This window comes from Bos mutus, chromosome 29, assembly GCF_027580195.1.
Source record: "Bos mutus isolate GX-2022 chromosome 29, NWIPB_WYAK_1.1, whole genome shotgun sequence".
NCBI classification, from domain to species: domain Eukaryota; kingdom Metazoa; phylum Chordata; class Mammalia; order Artiodactyla; family Bovidae; genus Bos; species Bos mutus.
This window is the reverse complement of record NC_091645.1, coordinates 11,215,208-11,234,568: the sequence shown is the minus strand read 5'-3', so window position 1 is coordinate 11,234,568 and position 19,361 is coordinate 11,215,208. Positions and strand designations below refer to the sequence as shown.

The following is a 19,361-nucleotide window of genomic DNA, read 5'->3' as shown; positions in this document are numbered from 1 at the left end:
CTACTTATGCAGGAGACGCAAGAGATGTAGGTTCAATCCCTGGGTTGGGAAGATCCCCTGAGGAGGAAATGGCAATGCACTCCAGTATTCTTGGACAGAGGAAATTCCACGGACAAAGGAGACTGACGGGCTACAGTCCATAGGATCACAAAGAGTCAGACACAACTAAGCAACTGAGCACGTACAAAGAACATTTCAGGCCAGGGAGTAACGAGCAGATAACAACTAACTATAGAGTTGCATAGCATATTTTATAAGGATTCACTAGGGTGCTATGGATATCTAGAAAAGGGCATCTCATCTAGTCTGGGAGGTGAAGTCAAGAAAGCTTCGTGGAGGAGGTTATATCTAAGCTGAGTCTAGATGGATGACTCAGATCAGATCAGATCAGTCGCTCAGTCGTGTCTAACTCTTGGTGACCCCATGAATCACAGCACGCCAGGCCTCCCTGTCCATCACCAACTCCCGGAGTTCACCCAGACTCACGTCCATTGAGTCAGTGATGCCATCCAGCCATCTCATCCTCTGTCGTCCCCTTCTCCTCATGCCCCCAATCCCTCCCAGCATCAGAGTCTTTTCCAATGAATTAACTCTTCGCATGAGGTGGCCAAAGTACTGGAGTTTCAGCTTTAGCATCATTCCTTCCAAAGAAATCCCAGGGCTGATCTCCTTCAGAATGGACTGGTTGGATCTCCTTGCAGTCCAAGGGACTCTCAAGAGTCTTCTCCAACACCACAGTTCAAAAGCATCCATTCTTCGGCGCTCAGCCTTCTTCACAGTCCAACTCTCACATCCATACATGACCACAGGAAAAACCATAGCTTTGACTAGACGAAACATTGTTGGCAATGTAATGTCTCTGCTTTTGAATATGCTGTCTAGGTTGGTCATAACTTTCCTTCTAAGGAATAAGCGTCTTTTAATTTCATGGCTGCAGTCACCATCTGTAGTGATTTTGGAGCCCAGAAAAATAAAAGTCTGACACTGTTTCCACTGTTTCCCCATCTATTTCCCATGAAATGATGGGACCGGATGCCATGATCTTCGTTTTCTGAATGTTGAACTTTAAGCCAACTTTTTCCTTCTCCACTTTCACTTTCATCAAGAGGCTTTTGAGTTCCTCTTCACTTTCTGCCATAAGGGTGGTGTCATCTGCATATCTGAGGTGATTGATATTTCTCCCGGCAATCTTGATTCCAGCTTGTGTTTCTTCCAGTCCAGCGTTTCTCGTGATGTACTCTGCATATAAGTTAAATAAACAGGGTGACAATATACAGCCTTGATGAACTCCTTTTCCTATTTGGAACCAGTCTGTTGTTCCATGTCCAGTTCTAACTGTTGCTTCCTGACCTGCATACAAATTTCTCAAGAGGCAGATCAGGTGGTCTGGTATTCCCATCTCTTGAAGAATTTTCCACAGTTTATTGTGATCCACACACTCAAAGGCTTTGGTATAGTCAATAAAGCAGAAATAGATGGATGACTAGAAGATAGCTAATTAAGAAGATTTCTAATCAGAGTGAGAAGCATGTGATATGCAGAGATCAGGGGATAAGGGGTTGATCATGGTTCTCTGGTGGAGTGGAATTTTATCCATTTATCACTCAATAAACTAAGTATGCATGATGGAAAAAATACTAACTTCAGAGTTTAGGAATACCGGAGAATTATTATTCATTTTTCATGAACTTCTTCAATGCAATGAAGGTTGAAGTGGTAAATGTCATGCTTTATAGTTAGACAGTCCTGATTCATTCAAGCTGACCTTTACAAGTTGCTTATCTTCTCTGAACTGAACTTGGTCCCTCATCTATAAAATGGAGATAAATGTACTTATCATACAGCTGTTGCATTATTCTGAAAATTTAAAGTGCGACATATCTTGCTTCCCACCTGCCACAAAGTAGACACCAGAGTAATTGTTAATTCACATCCTAAAAACAGTTGCCTCATTCTGAATAAAAACCTACGTCACTCATACCAACTCTTGTTTACCACCAGGTTATACTTATTTATTTTTTTTCTCAATCAGTTTTCTCAAAACTTTGACTGTCAACATCATCATCCAAAGAAAATATGAGCACACCTTCCATTATCTGAATATTTATATATTTGTAGGATGTACAACCATGCTGGGACTTCTCTGGTGGCGCAGTGGTAAAGAAGCCACCAGCCAACGCAGGAGACGCAGGAGCTTGGGTTCGATCCCTGGGTTGGGAAAATTCCCTGGAGGAGGAAATAGCAACCCACTCCAGTATTCTTGCCTGGAGAATTCCATGGACAGAGGAGTCTGGTGGGCTACAGTCCATGGAATCACAAAGAGTTGGATGTGACTGAGTGACTAAGTATGCACAACCATTTTACTATGGCATAGCATGTACATTCGGAGAAGGCAATGGCACCCCACTCCAGTACTCTTGCCTGAAAAATCCCATGGACGGAGGAGCCTGGAAGGCTGTAGTCCATGGAGTTGCTAAGAGTCAGACACGACCGAGCGACTTCTCTTTCACTTTTCACTTTCACGCATTGGAGAAGGAAATGGCAACCCACTCCAGTGTTCTTGCCTGGAAAATCCCAGGGACAGGGGAGCCTGGTCGGCTGCCGTCTATGGGGTCGCACAGAGTCAGACACAACTGAAGCGATTTAGCAGCATGTACATTATAAATCCTAAACCAAATCAGAATTTAAAAGCTGATTGAACAGTTAATGGAAAGAGAAAGGTTTTATCATCTTACAAACCCTTAGGATGCATATATTCGCTTTGGGGAATACTTTGAGCTCTTAGGAAAGTCAGTTTAGTCAGTTCAGTCGCTCAGTCGTTTCTGACTCTTTGCGACCCCACAGACTGCAGTACGCCAAGCTTCCCTGACCATCACCAACTCCTGGAGCTTACTCAAACTCATGTCCATCGAGTTGGTGATGCCATCCAACCATCTCATCCTCTGTCGTCCCCTTCTCCTCCCACCTTCAATCTTTCCCAGCATCAAGGTCTTTTCCAATGAGTCAGTTCTTCACATCAGGTGGCCAGTGTATTGGAGTTTCAGCTTCAGCATCAGTCCTTCCAATGAATATTCAGTACTGATTTCCCTTAGTATTGACAGGTTGTATCTCCTTGCAGTCCAAGGGTCTCTCAAGAGTCTTCTCCAATACCACAGTTCAAAAGCATCAATTCTTCAGTGCTCAATCCATACATGACTACTGGAAAACCTATAGCTTTGACTAGACAGACCTTTGTTGGTAAAGTAATGTCTCTGCTTTTTAATATGCTGTCTAGGTGCTCATAGTTTTTATTCCAAGGAGCAAGTCTCTTTTAATTTCATGGCTGCAGTCACCATTTGCAGTGATTTTGGAGCCCCCCAAAATAAAGTCTCTCACTGTTTCCATTGTTTCCCCATCTATTTGCCATGAAGTGATGGACCAGATGTCTTTATCTTAGTTTTCTGAGTGCTGAGTTTTAAGCCAACGTTTTCACTCTTTTTCACTTTCATCAAGAGGCTCTTTAGTTCTTCTTCACTTTCTGCCATAAGGGTGGTGTCATCTGCATATCTGAGGTTATTGATATTTCTCCTGGCAATCTTGATTCCAGCTTGTGCTTCATTCAGCCTGACATTTCTCATAATGTACTCTGCATATAAGTTAAGTAAACAGGGTAACAATATACAGCCTTGACGTAGTCCTTTCCCAATCTAGAACCAGTCAGTTGTTCCATGTCCAGTTCTAACTGTTGCTTCTTGATCTGCATACAGATTTCTCAAGAGGCAGGTAAGGTGGTCTGGTATTCCCATCTCTTTATGAATTTTCCACAGTTTGTTGTGATCCACACAGTCAAAGGCTTTGGCACAGTCAATAAAGCAAAAGTAGATGTTTTCCTGGAACTCTCTTGCCTTTTCGATGATCCAGCAGATGTTGGCAATTTGATCTCTAGTTCCTCTGTGTTTTCTAAATCCAGCTTGAATATCTGGAAGTTCACAGTTCACGTACTGTTGAAGGCTGGCTTGGAGAATTTTGAGCATTACTTTACTAGCGTGTGAGATGAGTACAATTGTGTGGTAGTTTGAACATTTTTTGGCATTGACTTTCTTTGGGATTGGAATGAAAGCTGACCTTTTCCAGTTCTGTGGCCACTGCTGAGTTTTCCAGATTTGCTGGCATATTGAGTGCAGCAGCTTCACAGCATCATCTTTTAGGATTTGAAATAGCTCAGCTGGAATTCCATCACTTCCACTAGCTTTCTTTGTAGCCCACTTGACTTCACATTCCAGGATGTCTGGCTCTAGGTGAGTGATCACACCATTATCTGGGTCGTGAAGATCTTTTTTGTATAGTTCTTCTGTATAGTCTTGCCACCTCTTCTTAATATCTTCTGCTTGTGTTAGGTCCATACCATTTCTGTCCTTTATTGAGCCTATCTTTGCATGAAATGTTCCCTTGGTATCTCTAATTTTCTTGAAGAGATCTCTAGTCTTTCCAATTCCATTGTTTTTCTCTATTTCTTTGTATTGATCACTGAGGAAGGCTTGCTTATCTCTCCTTGCTATTTTTGGAACTCTGCATTCAAATGGGCATAATATCTTTCCTTTTCTCCTTTGCCTTTAGCTTATCTTCTTTTCTCAGCTATTTGTAAGGCCTCCTCAGACAACCATTTTGCCTTTTGCATTTCTTTTTCTTGGGGATGGTCTTGATCACTGCCTTCTGTACAATGTCAGGTCAGGAGACCTAAACTCATTTATTCACATAGCACCTAGCAGCACAGACCAGGTATCAGACTACAGTGGTTTGTATCTGCAGGTTCCATGTCCATGATTCAACTGATGGTAGATGGAAAATATTTGAAAAAAAAAAAAAAAAACCGTTCCAGAAAGTTCCAAAATATAAGATTAAAAGTCATCACACCAGGAACTATTTACATGGCATTTACAACTATTTAGACAGCATTTACATTGTATTAGGTATTACAAGCAATCTAGAGATGCTTTAAAGTATATGGGAAGATGAGCCTAGGTTACATGCAAATACCATGTCATTTTATATAAACAACCTGAGTATCCTCGAATTTTGACATCCACAGAAGTCCTGAACCCAATCCTGAACCTATACTGAATAATGTTTACAAACTGAAGAGACAATGCTGGGATATTAGGGAAAAATTATAAGACCGGTGGCCTCAAAATGTCACTATCCCAAACCAGTTTTTATAGTTTTAATTTTAATATATATTGCAATAATAATATAAGCTTAATATAGTAGAGATCTTAAGTAATCAATATGCAACTGTCTCCCTTTCCAAACGTCTGTGGCAAGTAGTTAATATATTTTTAAAAATATTTTTATTGAAGTATAACTGATAACATCTTTCTTTTTCAGAGAGAAAAAGGAAATAATAATAACCATTTGCTGAGTATTTACAAGGGCAGACACTATGCTAATCACTTTACATGCTCTTTCTTATTTGGTCCTTGTAGTAATCACAGCACTGCACTGCATCTCTCTAAAGGACATTGAACATATTTTAGCATTTGTTAGGGGCCTATCGGAGAAGGCAATGGCACCCCATCCCATGGATGCAGGAGCCTGGTAGGCTGCAGTCCATGGGGTTGCTAAGAATTGGACACGACTGAGCGACTTCACTTTCACTTTTCCCTTTCTTGCATTGGAGAAGGAAATGACAATCCACTCCAGTGTTCTTGCCTGGAGAATCCCAGGGACGGGGGAGCCTGGTGGGCTGCCGTCTATGGGGTCGCACAGAGTCGGACATGACTGAAGCGACTTAGCAGCAGCAGGAGCGGCAGTTAGGGGCCTATAAATCTAGGCCTGTGGGCCAAATCTGGCCCATTGTCTGACTTTGTAAAATATATAAGTCAAGAATGATTTTTACATTTTTAATTAGTTGAAAAAAATCAAAGGAAGAAAAAATGTTTTGTGGCAAATGAAAATTATATGATATTCAAATTTCAGTGCCCATAAATGAAGTTTTATTGGAACCTAGCCACATATCCATTCATTTATGTATTATGTATGGCTGCTTTTGCATGAGAACAGCAGACTTGATTAGTTGCAGTAGAGACCAAATGGCCTATAAAACTTAAAATATTTATTGTCTGGCCCTTTGCACGTGTACAATCTGCTGACCCCTAGTGTATGTGAATGGAGCCCCCTGGAATTATGTAGGTTATGACTTGTGTGGTTGTAAGCCATGGTCCAACTTACACTCCTGGGAGAAGGCAATGGCAACCCACTCCAGTACTCGTGCCTGGAAAATCCCATGGACGGAGGAGCCTGGTAGGCTGCAGTCCACGAGGTCACTAAGAGTCAGACACGACTCAGCGACTTCACTTTCACTTTTCACTTTCATGCATTAGAGAAGGAAATGGCAACCCACTCCAGTGTTCTTGCCTGGAGAATCCCAGGGACGGCCGAGCCTGGTGGGCTGCCGTCTATGGGGTCACACAGAGTCGGACACGACTGAAGCGACTTAGCAGCAGCAGCAGCAATTTACACTCCTATATGGAAATGAGGCTCAGAAAGATTAAGTCACTTGTCCATGCTACTAGGAAATGGCAGAACCAGAGACTTTTAGGGCAATTTTTTAAGACTGAAACATGCCCTTGATTTCACCTAGAGTTCAGACCCTTTTTTTCTGAAGGTCTCTTCTGGCTACAAGACATGAGGTACTGCCAGAACCACCTCCCCACTGCTTCCCTGGTCTTCTTGTGCCAATTTTAGTATCTTTATGGCTAAAAACAGGGTAGAGAGTAGGTAGAACAGGTCAATGGAACAAAAGAACAATTTACTCCTTCCCAACTGCCTCCATGAATCTCTTAAAGCCACACTTGGCCTCTGAGTCTGAGACTTTGAGCTGAAAGTGATGAAAAGGACATGTGATGGAATGCTGGAAACCTCATTACTGGCTCTTTGCCTACAGAAACTCAGCCAGCTTATCTTCTTTCCCAAGGAACTTCAAACTTACACTGGCTCAGCTGGTTCTTTCCAGGTGCCTGTAACAAGCTGTTCTGCCCATATGAGATCAGAAGTTGATAGACCAGAACCTGCATACACCTTTCTATCCTGGAGAATACGTCCCTATTTCCTAACCCTCATTGTTAGAAATCCTCCAAGGATCTCAGCCACTCCCGGGTTATAATCTGGACACTGTAAAACACCAAGTCATAATAATTTCTTCCCGGATAGTATCCTGGAGACCCATATACATTAACATAATTTCTGTGGTTCCAATTACAGCCAGAATTTCACTTCTAAGCAAGAACAACTAACACTGGCAAGGCATCAACTATGTAAAGTTGTGGGAACAGCTTCACATAGGCTAATCTCATTCAATCCTCCCAGAAAACAGATTCATTATTCCCATTTTATAGGTAAAGACACTAAGACTCAAGAGGAATTAAGCAGCGCATACTTTATACACACCTGGTAAGTGGTAGGTCTGGGCTTCAAACCTTGAGCTCTCTGACTTCTTAAGTGCCTGTCACTTTAGTAAAAGAGCCCTCCAGGAAGAAGCTATGGTGTTTTTTTTTTTCTTTTTTTTTGGCATGATATTCATTAAAAAGCAAGCAAACAAACACCCCTACCATTCTCTTTCCCAAATCTTGGTGTAATTATTCTTTATAATTGGGACACAGCACAGTGTGATAGAGTTCAAGTGACAGGCAGGGTTTAAATTTACTGACAAGTCATTTAAACAACTTGATCCTTTGTAAATCTGTAAAATGGGAGTAAAAACTGGTCTACCTTGCACGATTGTTGGGAGGATTATATAAAGGAATATTAGTACTCCATTATATATGAAATGTTCAGAATAGGCAAACCCACCCAGAAAATAGATTGGTCATTGCCTAGGGTTGAAGCAGAGAGTGTTGCGGCAAGGGGGAGCGGGGGCGGATGAGAGGAGTAACTGTTAATGGGGAGTGATTGTTAATGTGTACAGGGTTTTTGGTGGGGGGCAGATAATGCAAATATTCTAAAATTGATGGTGGTCAGGGTTTCATGACTGTGAATATACTAAAAACTAATGAATTATATACTTTAAATGGGTGAAAAACATAGTATATGAACTTTAAAATAATGTAAAGTGCTTAGCACTATGCCTGGCACAAATTAAATTCTTCATAAATGTTAGTTTCGGTCATAATTGTTTTGAGGAAGAGACTGGTTGGTTCATCAAACTCATTTCCTCTTCGGGAGCACAAAACTAGACTCCACCCCAGAAATTAGGTGCAGCTATATGTCTGAGCTCTGGCCAAGGAAATGTGAGTTCTGGCCAATGAAATGGAATGGGCCTGGCCTATAACAACATTTCCCCAGCAAGCCTTCAACTTCTGTTTCCCCTCCCACCAGCTTGATGCAAATGAATCCTTTGACCTTGGAAGCCACATGTTGAAAATGGAGGGGCCATAGCATGGAAAAAGTCCCTGAATCACTGCCTAGAGGAGAGTTAAGACAAGTTTTGAACTTCCCAAGAAAGAAAAGAAACTTCTATTGTATTTAAACCATTATTCATTTTAAGAGCTGACTGGAACAAGAGCTTGTATTATTGTAACCAATACATTATGGTTACATGTATTCTTACAAACCGTCTGAAATAAACTGTGGACTGGTTGACTGTGATGGGTCGGGGGTCCTGAGGGTGTACAGGAAAAGCTGTCTGGCAAAAATATTCACTCCTTTTAACAATCAGACAATCACTGGACAGTCTGGAGAGGGTATATAGTTTCTAATTAGCCTTTCCAACCTGTGGAAGCTGAGTCCTTGTTCTGCCCGAGTCCCTTCATGAACAGCAGGCAACACGCACCCAGCCCGTGAGCAGTGGCAGGGTGTGGAGGAAACTCAGGCTGCCACTCGGCACTGCTTTCCTGCTCTCCTTTAGGGAGGGTATGTACCCCCACCCTCTTCTCCTTTGACAGAAGGGAGAACAATACAAATCAAAGATGGGATCCACATCAGATCATGTACCACCCTTGGGTTTTTGCTCATACCACTTTTGCTCATATCGCTTTTTAAAGCGGTATTTCCCATGCTTTAAATGTAGAACCCAGAGAGCTATTAGCTCTCCTGGGGAGTAACGCCAAAATATTTGATTGTTATTGTCTCTCATTCAGAAGACTCGCTGTCAGAAGGAAGAGCTCTGAGTCATTCCTTGGAAAAGGTGAACAGAGGATATATGCAAGCCCAACCAAAGGCAGAGGAGTAAAGGGAAGACAGTCACTGGGCCGAGGGACCCTCACATATATGAGCCCCTTCCCTCTGTCAATTGGGGCCAACAGTGCCTTTCCAGGCATGGTGAGGACCTGTGGCAATGAAAGATCTCATAAAACCAGGTGATGATTCCCAAGTATTTACTGTCCTTTTACCTGGGGCTTCCCAGGTGGCTCAGCAGTAAAGAATCTGCCTGCAATACAGGAGGCTCAGATTCGATCCCTGGGTCAGCAAGATCCCCTGGAAAAGGAAATGGCAACCCACTCCAGTATCCTTGCCTGGGAAATCCCTGGACAGAGGAGCCTGGTGGGCTACAGTCCATGGGGTCACAAGAGTTGGACACGACTTAGTGACCAAACCACCACCACCACCACCACGTTTTACATAGCTTGCTGAATCTTCTCAGCAAGCTTTAACAAGCTTGTTACCTGAGTAAAAAGCTCCACTTGGGAGATAAGGAAACTTGAGGCTCAGTGAGGCTGAAGCAGCATCCCCCTGATCACCCAGGTGGTGAGCAGCAGAGCAAGACTCTAACAGGGAACTGACACGCCAAAAGCCCGCACCTCTAATCACTGTACCTTTACTGACTCTGAATAAATTAAACATATTATCAAGGTGAATGGCTCTTTTACTGGAGAATCCAGGATGCCCAAAGTCAAAGGCTGATCTTTTTTTATGGCATAGACAGAACGCCTTCCAAGGCTGTCATATTCATGCGTAACAAGTGCCCAAGAGAATAATGAACCAGATGGGAAAAGGAAGAACAAAGACCATCGTCCTGGGACCCAGAGACTAGCCTGCCTCAACACGATTCAAAAAGTTTTGCACAAACTCAGACCTCATAGATGTTGAATATCAGATCATCCCAGGTAGAAATGTGAATTTCCAGTTATAAAGCACGTCTTCCTGCTGAAAATAGGTTCCCTCCCCCAGCACAAACTCATAGAGAAAGATTTTTCTGGATTTTTCTCTGCTTCCTGTTCGCCAGGTGGTTTCTTTTTCCCTTCAACCTCGCAGTCTCATTGTTTCTCTCATTTCTTCTTAGCATGCTCTATATAAACCAGATGGAGCAGTAGCATTCTGAAGCTAGTTCTGAAGCCCAGGGGACACACATCATAAATAAATAAACAAATAAATGAACAATTCAGCAATTGGTAAATCAGGCAGGAGTAAGTTTAACAACTGAACTGGAAAAGTAGCTGAAAATCTACTCCTCGATGAAAGATGTGAATGTGACCCAAGTTCTCTTTGCTCAACAGGTAACCACACGGACTTCTTTCAGTGAATCAGGGGCGGGCAAGAGAGAGAGAGCACGCGCACGCACAGCAGTGGGGAGGCAGTTACAGAGGGCTCCACAAAAATATTCAGTGACCCTCTGGCCACTTTGTGTAACCAACATGCTGATGTAGTATCCCACAGTTGCTGCGAAATATTCATTCACCATCTATACAAGAAAGACATTTTCAAGCACTACTTTTCTTTAAATATACTTCTCCTTCAAGTCTTACATAATCCAACTATCATTCCATGTGAAGCTTAATTTAAAGGAAACCATAAGTTGAGTTAATTCACTGTGAAGGGTTATGGAAGTTATATTTATTTTGGAGAGTCAGCAGCTGTGTAACGGGGTGTCTATTATATGCCTAACCTACTGCTAGGTTCTGGGAACACAAACATGGATAGGATCTAGTCTCTGTCCTTAAAAAGTCCATAGCCTTTCACAGAGAGAGAAGTGTTCAAAAAGTAAGTGAAAGGCGTGGTATAGGTATCAAGGTAGAAGGAAGCGCATCACAGTGTTCAGTCATCAGCTCTAACGAGGGAGGGAGTGTGCATGGGGAGGGGCGGAGGACGCAGACTACGGTTCTATAAAAGAGAGACCCTGGTCTGGCCACCAAGAAGGCTCCAGATGCTGCTGTCGACCGAGACAAGGTGAAACAGGGGTGGAGAAAGCAGGAAGAATAAGGGCAGCTGTGCACAGTGTCATGGAACAATTAAAGGCGAGGGTCACTGGAGACACTCGGGCCTGGATGGGAAACAGGATCTGAGGGAGAGGAAGAAGAGGCTGGCCTGGGGATCCAGGCAGAGGCCTTGCTGCCTGTGGAGCACATGGAGGAGTGCAGACTCCACATTTACACAACAGGGTAAGCATGATCCAATTTGCACTTTGGAAGATCACCGTGGCAACCATGTGGAGGACGAGCTGGAGGTGTGGAGGATGGCAACCAGAGAGAACAGTCAGGGCGAGAGAAGCATTCCAGGTGGGAGGGACAGGGCCCGATCGTAGGTAGTGGCAGTGGGGATGGAGAGAAAGGGAAAGAGGGCAGATGTTAAGAAGGGAGAAATTTGGGCTGGAAAATAAAGCTGGATTCTAGTCACAGCTTCACTGCAATCTCTCCATGGGACCTTAGGCAAGTCCTTACTTTTCAGGACCCTGTTTCCCAATTTGTCAGGTGAGAGGGAGACATTTTATGGCTGTAGGAGAAGGCACCTTATTCATGTGTGTGTTGTTATTTACTCATTGGGTCAGTCAGAGAAGATACTCATTCCTTGATTCAAATTGGGGGGTCTTGCGATTAAAAAGCAAAACGGTAGTATAGTGAATTCAACACGCAAAAAATGAGACGAAGTCTATAAGTATTTGCTAATCACAAAATAGGTGCAAAATGTGTATTACCATGTGCTATAGCTAAGATGTAAATAGAAATGATGAAGACGGTCTCCCTCTTTGGAAAGAAAATGAAGCATCTTGTGATCAATTCAACAAATACTGACTGAATGCCTATGTGCAGAGTACTATGCCAAAACACAGAGGAATGACGCAGTGCCTGACATGGAACTCAGAGTCACAAGTGTAAGAATGATATTGCTATTAGACAATTGCAAAGCACCATGAGAACCCAGAGATAAGAGAATTTGTACTACATCCATCTTTTATCTTTGTCACAGAAAATATAAGTACGAATGCCCTTTCCCATGATCCAAGATTTCTAATAGCTCCCTTCATGAAATCAGATGAAGCAAGAAGTCATTCACTTTAAATAAAGAAGACCTTTCCACAAGTGAGGTCTTATTTTAGGTGTTCCATAAGAGCAATAAGACACACTCTTTGCCTTCAAAGAAACGCAGATCAATGTACATAATGTTTTGTATTATAGGAGGAGGAAGCAGAGAAAGTTGGATTCTACTCTTTCCATCAGGCAATCCAGAATGCCTTGAATAGCACCTACCATATAGTAGATGCTCAGTAAATGTTCAACTTAAGTGAACAACATTAAATTTGTCACTGAAAGAAAATGAAGTTGACTTTGAACTAATAACATATGTTTGACATTTAATTATCTAAAGAATTCACTTAGGAGAAATTACTTGTATGTAAGAAGTCACGAGTAATTACTGAAACCACAGGTAACTGGTTTGTTGTAATAATAATTCAAACAGGTCTATTTTCCCAAGATCTTGGGAAGCAGACGAATCTAATTTGCTTTAAGAGGCTTTGATTGACCACACTTGGTGGTTTTAGCCAGGATGAGTTCAGTTTTTGAAGCTCTCATAGGAGAAATTAACTCCCAGCTCTTTAAATAAAACAAGTGGTTTCTAAACATCTAATCTAGAAAGACCATACTTGGGAATGGTCTTATTTAGAAAGAAATGGCATATATTAGGAATATGGAAGGAGAATTCCACCAGTAGCCTGGCTAAGAAAAGTTGGTGACTTGACAAATGAGATAACATACATAAAAAGCTTTGGAAAAATTAAAGGTGCTAACAATGCAGGTGGGATTAAAAAAGAACATGCACCACACTGTGATATTTTTTTCCTAAACAGAGAGATCCAGAACACTGAGATCCAGCTGGCAAAAATTACGACATGTAATTTAAAATCTCTGACCAGTAAGAAATGATCCTAAAGGACTCACAACAGCCTTGGCTCACAGACTCTGCACCCTCTTACAGATGCAGGGGTGGCCACCCCATTGTTGGCCACTGGGGAGAGAAAGCTATGGTGAAACACAGAGATTTCACCGAAGGGCTTCTGGCCACTTTTCACTCTGGTTGACATCTGTCTTCTGCCACTTACTCACAGTTGCTGCTGCTGCTGCTGCTAAGTCGCTTCAGTCGTGTCCGACTCTGTGTGACCCCATAGATGGCAACCCACCAGGCTCCGCTTTCCCCGGGATTCTCCAGGCAAGAACACTGGAGTGGGTTGCCATTTCCTTCTCCAATGCATTAAAGTGAAAAGTGAAAGTGAAATCGCTCAGTCGTGCCCGACTCTTAGCAACCCCATGGACTGCAGCCTACCAGGCTCCTCCGTCCATGGGGTTTTCCAGGCAAGAGTACTGGAGTGGGGTGCCATTGCATTCTCAGTTAAGACCTTGGATAAGTCACTTCACTTAAAGCCACAATCCCCAACTGTAAATGAAAACCACAATGCCTATCTCATAAGGTTGTTATAGGGAGTACATGAGATAATAGATGTAAACAGTGCCTGATATAAACAAGCAAGGTAACCTTTGTTAGTATTAGAGTTTTATATTATAGTTAAATGTTAGTATTATAATCAGAACTACTGAAAGGAAAATTTTCTTTCCAAAACTGGCTAAAAAACTTGTTTCAAATATTTCTGAGATTGAAATAAAATATATGGGTGATGAATCTGCAGAAATAAGAGTGGGTGTTTCATTTTAATATAATTGTAATGTACTGAAGAACATAGCAGAATCTCATGCCAATCACAAGCCCTTTCTCTTAGTAACATTACTTTATGCATGAACCTGGATGTATGTACAGTGTCTTTTTAACTGTGTACTTAAATGTGCCATCTGGTAACACAGGTATCCTCTGAATATTATTTAATGATATAGTACAAAGAACATTAGCCTGGAAGGACCTTGACTTGGATCTCACCTCTGTCATTCAATGACAATGTGAGCCCTAGAAAAACAAAAACCTTTCTAAGTTACCACATCTGTAAAATAAAGATAATTATCGTTTGCATGCTTTTTAAAGAATTACATGAGATCATCACCATCAGTACCATCATCATCACCATCATCTTCACTGAGTTTTTGCTGTGTGCCACGTTCTAGCAGCCTCTACTAAATTATCTCACCCTTACCTATGTTGCCTTCCAGAAGAGTGATTGTAAAGTCAGGATCTGCAGCCAAGAGTTCAGAACCAGCCAGATGGGAGCAGTTCAGTTGACAGGCAAGGGGCTGCTAAATGATCACCAAAAGTATCAGCAGCTCTAGCTGCTTTAGAGGATAGTCTCTGACAGGTGGTCAGTGGGCTACAGACAGAGGTCTAGTAGAGCAAGGAAATGTACACGAGCATCATTTTGGGATCTGCAGTCAAACCTCCAGTTTCCAAGGCTTTCCACAAACAACTACTCCCAAATATGTCTAGAGCAGACATCTGTGTGTGTGTTCACGTGTGTGTGTGTGTTAGTCGTTCGGTCATGTCAGACTCTTTGTGACCCCATGGACTGTAGCCCACCAGGCTTCACTTGCCATGGAATTCTCCAGGCAAGAAAGAGCAAACATCTAAAAGGTCCCAATAAAAGCAGATGTGAGCAGAGGGATAAGACCCCAAACACATGAAATTGCTCTGCTCTGAACAGTACCCACAAGACTTGGAGCAGCGCCTCAGAGACAAAATCTGAAAGGGAGCAGAAGCAGGGGGCTGGTCTGGGGAAGTGCTATGGCCTTTATTTGTCAAATGATCTTCAGCTTTCTGTGACCCTTGGGGTCAGAAGTAGGTGGCACAGAGGAATTCCATCTTTCCCTTGACTTTAAGAAAGTTATTTAACCTTGTGGGCTCTGGTTTCAGGTTTAAAACGATATAATAAAATTATGGCACAATTTATACTGTCCTTGAGAAAAAGAATAGAGAAACTTTCTATGTACTGGCATAAAAAGCTCTCCAAGAGCTTCCCTGGTGACTCAGCGGTAAAGAATCCACCTGCCAATGCAGGAGACATGGGTCAGATCCCTAATCAAGGAAGACCCCACATGCCATGGAGCAACTAAGCCTGTGCGCCACAACTACTGAGCCTATGCTCTAGAGCCTGAGAACTGCAACTACTGAAGCCTGTGTGCCGAGAGCCCGTGCTCCACAACAGAAGCCAACACAATGAGAAGCCCGCACATGGCAACTAGAGCGTGGCCCCCACTCACTGCAATGAGAAAAAGGCCCACACAGCAATGAAGACCCAACGTACCCCAAAATAAAATTATTTTTAAAAAAGCTCTCCAAGACACATCAATAAGTTAAAAAAAAAATAGTGCATAAGAGAGTATATAGGATGCTCCCTCTGGTGTGAAAGAAAGGGGGTAAAATAAAATATATATTGTATGTAAGTGTGTGTGTGTACATATATATGTATATATAGATGTATTTGTAATGGAAACTCCAAAACAACACACAAAAAACTAAAAATAATGGTTAGCTACATAAGGTAGATGGGAAAAGGGAAGGAAAAGCTTTTCAACAAGTATTTTAGAAAAATATTTTAATTATTTTAAATAATAAAATGAAGCTAACATTAATATACATCTCATAACATTGTTTTAAAAATGGTGGTGATGTTAGTCACTCAGTCATGTCTGACTCTTTGCGATCCCTTGGACTGTAGCCCACCAGGCTCTTCTGTCCATGAAATTCTCCAGGCAAGAATACTGGAGTGGGTTCCATTCCCTTCTCCATGGATCTTCCTGACCCAGGGATTGAACCTGGGTCTCCTGCATTGCAGGCAGATTCTTTACTGTCTGAACCAAACTCAAGTATTTAAAAAGCTTAGTGTGGAGCCTAACACACAGCAAGCATTAAATACACATTAGTGGGGATCATCATCTCCTTCTGAGAAAGTAGGAGACATCTCTCCCTTGACCTCTTCTTTCAGGTCAAGGGCCAAAAGAGTTGGAGACAAGTTGCACGAGTCTGGTTACCAGGGCTCTCACTGGGGGTGAAGGAGCAGAAAGGCCCCAATGACCTGGTTTCCTCCTTGGTCATCCAGCCCTATTCCCCAGGGTTCAGGGCAGAAGGCCTCCAGTAGCGATGGAGACTTTATCCAGAAACTATAACACAGTGGACTGAAGTATGGAAAGACACAACTCCAGCTCCAACACAGGCCAGACTTCTCTGTGACTCTAAGGGTTGAAAGTGAAAGCATAGTCACTCAGTCGTGTCTGACTCTTTGCGATCCCATGGTCTGTAAACAACCAGGCTCCTCTGTCCATGCAAGAATACTGGAGTGGGTTGCCATGCCCTTCTCCAGGGGATCTTCCCAACCCAGGGATTGAACCCAGATCTCCTGCATTGCAGGCAGATTCTTTACCATGTGAGCAACGAGGGAAGCCCAATTCTAAGGGTTAGAAATGATTTAAAAGCAGGCATGCCTCAAAACAAAACATGAGAAAAGATGAACAGATGTCAATGAAATGTCACTTTCTTCCCCTGTGTTGCTAAAAAAAAGTTTCATTGTCCTTAAAGCATACATCTCAGTGGATTAATTGGAAATGCCACAATGGAATGAGAATAATAAAAGTAAAGAAACTGGCTCTGAATAGAAAATAGATAATAGAAAATAGAAACTGGCTCTTTATACAGTCACAGAATTAATAATCTACATTTCTTTTATTCCATCTATACTGAAACAAGATTTAATAATCAGATACAAAATATAAGAAATTAACATGAATTACAAGTATTCTGGTATTATAACCTAAACAATTGTTCTAGTATTACCTGTTTTACTTAATATGCTAAGTGGTTGACAAAATAAAGACTCTAAATGTTAGTTATTTTAGGACTAAAACACATAGCATTTAGAACATAGAAAAATAAAATCTTGGGGAAATAGTACACAGCAAGATGTCTTGATTTTGTTAGATGTTTCCTTTGAGTAGGTTCTACAAAAGGAGCAAGCAGGCAGGGTCTGGGAGATGGTGATGAGGCACTCCTTGTGAAGCTGCCATATTATCAGCTATGGTAGTTAAGAATTCCAGCTCAGAAAGTAGACATATTTGAGCACAAATCCTAATTCTATCAATCATTAGTCGAGTAACTTTAGGCAAGTTGAACTTGCCTAAAGTTGCTGAACTTCAATTTTCCCATCAGTAATATAAATACAACTTCTACCTTATAGAGATGTTTTGAGGAACAAAAGAGGTAGTGTATTTAAGATGCTAGGCACAGGGCCTGGCATTTAGTAGACAAGTAGATGTTTAGTAAATGTCAGCCCTTATTATCATCTATCTTTTCATTCATTCATTCATCCACTGTATTATTGACACGGGGTTGTTTCAGGTCATGCTTTGGGTTAGGCAAAGGAAATCCAGGAAGAATAAGACCCAGTCCCTGAACACAGGAAGTTCTCAGCCTAGCATGGGGAGATGAACAAAAGAAGGCACTATGGAGAATCCCAGGGACGGGGGAGCCTGGTGGGCTGCCATCTATGGGGTCACACAGAGTCAGACACGACTGAAGTGACTTGGCATAGCATAGCATAGCACAGGGAATATTATGATGGAAGTCAACATCAGGCAACTGAGGCATAAAAAGGAGACACCCCAAGGACAAGGAAGGGTCTTCATGGAGGAGTAGATGCTTGATGCAGAACATAGGGCCTAAAGCATGTATACATACAAACCATTTGGGACAAAGGCAACACAAAGGCATAGACACTGGTAGGGAGGGACAAGACAAAAGGGGTGAACAGGTTCCAGGGAATGAATAAGCCAGGCTGAGATAAGGTCAGAAAGGGCCAGAAGGCTCATCACCATCACATAGGGCTGAGTATACAAAAACTTTCTGTAATTTGGTGTGTTTGACAATTCTTCTTTAATTAGAAGTTGAGAGATAGTCAGCATTGCCCTGCCAGGGGAGTGTCTCAAGAGTGCTCCATATTATTATGCGGAGAAGATAATTTTGTACTACCTTTGCCAACCTTAGAATTTATGTGCTCAATGAGTATCTTGCCTGATCTTGCCAGGAACTTATTTGTCTTTGCAAAGTCAGTGTTGGCTTGAGATAAGAACTTGTCAGCAAATCCCCCTCCTCCACTTTATTTCGCTTACAAATCTTCTCTTAAATAGGTAGTTTACTTCAGTACAAAAGGATTTAACAGTGTCAGTACTGGTTAAAAATACATATATTTTTTGAAAGGGGATATTGTGAAATGGAGGGGATCGAGACACACATAATTTCAAATATCTTCTGCAACTTAGAAGATGATATAAAGTTGCAAATTTTTTTTAACCTTTGTGAATCTCTATTTCTTTATCTATAGAGGGGGAATTTGACCCATCTCATGGAATAGAATAATTAATGCCAAATATCTACTACCAAGTTTGACACAGCTCTGCAGATGGTGGCTATCATTATTGCCTAATAAAAGTAAAGTAGGTGTTTTGGACAGCAGCCTTGAAAGAGAGAAATCTGAGTCTGCCAGGGCAGAAGGATCCAGATGTGGGTGGAGGTGGAGGCAGCCAGGTCAACCTGCACTTCTAAACTGTGCCATGTTCCGGCTGAGCAGCACTCAGTGCAAGTGCTACTTGCTGTGTGTTCAACAGAGCTTGAAACACTCTGATCTCTCTCTCTTTCTTGGTGCAGTGAAGCTCCTTAGCTAGGCTGAGCTTCATGGACCAAAAAAGGTTAACCAAAGTATTTTGTTTCAAAAGTTTGCAAGTTACTTCAGGTCTCTAGAGCTGAAGCAGTAACAAGAGTTAACAGATGAGGCTTGTTAAATACAGCAATTTTTCTGTAGCCCATACAAATGTATATACTTAGGACAGTATGTGACGGAAAGAGAGCAAACGCACTCTGTCGGTAAGAAATTGCAGCTCTTCCCAAATGCACTATAAATGATAATGAAATGATACATTTAATCCAGACCCCGGTAGGGAAAATACATTATCCTCTATGGTACATTGGTGCTGTTCAAGCATTTCACAGACAGGACTGAAGTGTCAAGCCTGAGCAAAACCACACGCTCTTACCTTTAATCTCGTATCTTTAACTAGTAAACCTCACTACCTCTGTAGCTTATAAATCTGTTTATAATGAAAGTCTCTTATATGGATGTACTATAAAGGAATCTCTCTTAACAACATATCACAGAAATCTCATAATCTGCATCCTGTAAACCCACTGAT

The 19,361-nt window shown here is 41.9% G+C and overlaps 1 protein-coding gene across 8 annotated transcripts in view; it reads right to left on the bottom strand.

Moving 5' to 3' along the window:
- The window catches only part of DLG2 (discs large MAGUK scaffold protein 2), a 1,083,296-nt gene that overhangs the window by 224,016 nt on the left and 839,919 nt on the right, over nucleotides 1-19,361 (bottom strand). Inside the window, exon 1 of one of the 8 annotated variants that reach the window (XM_070365270.1) lies at nucleotides 13,293-13,422. The exons of the other annotated variants lie outside the window; for them this stretch is intronic. The gene's annotated coding sequence lies outside the window, so the exon portion shown is untranslated. Of the gene's footprint in view, nucleotides 1-13,292; nucleotides 13,423-19,361 lie in introns of those variants that run through there. 8 annotated transcript variants of the gene reach the window in all.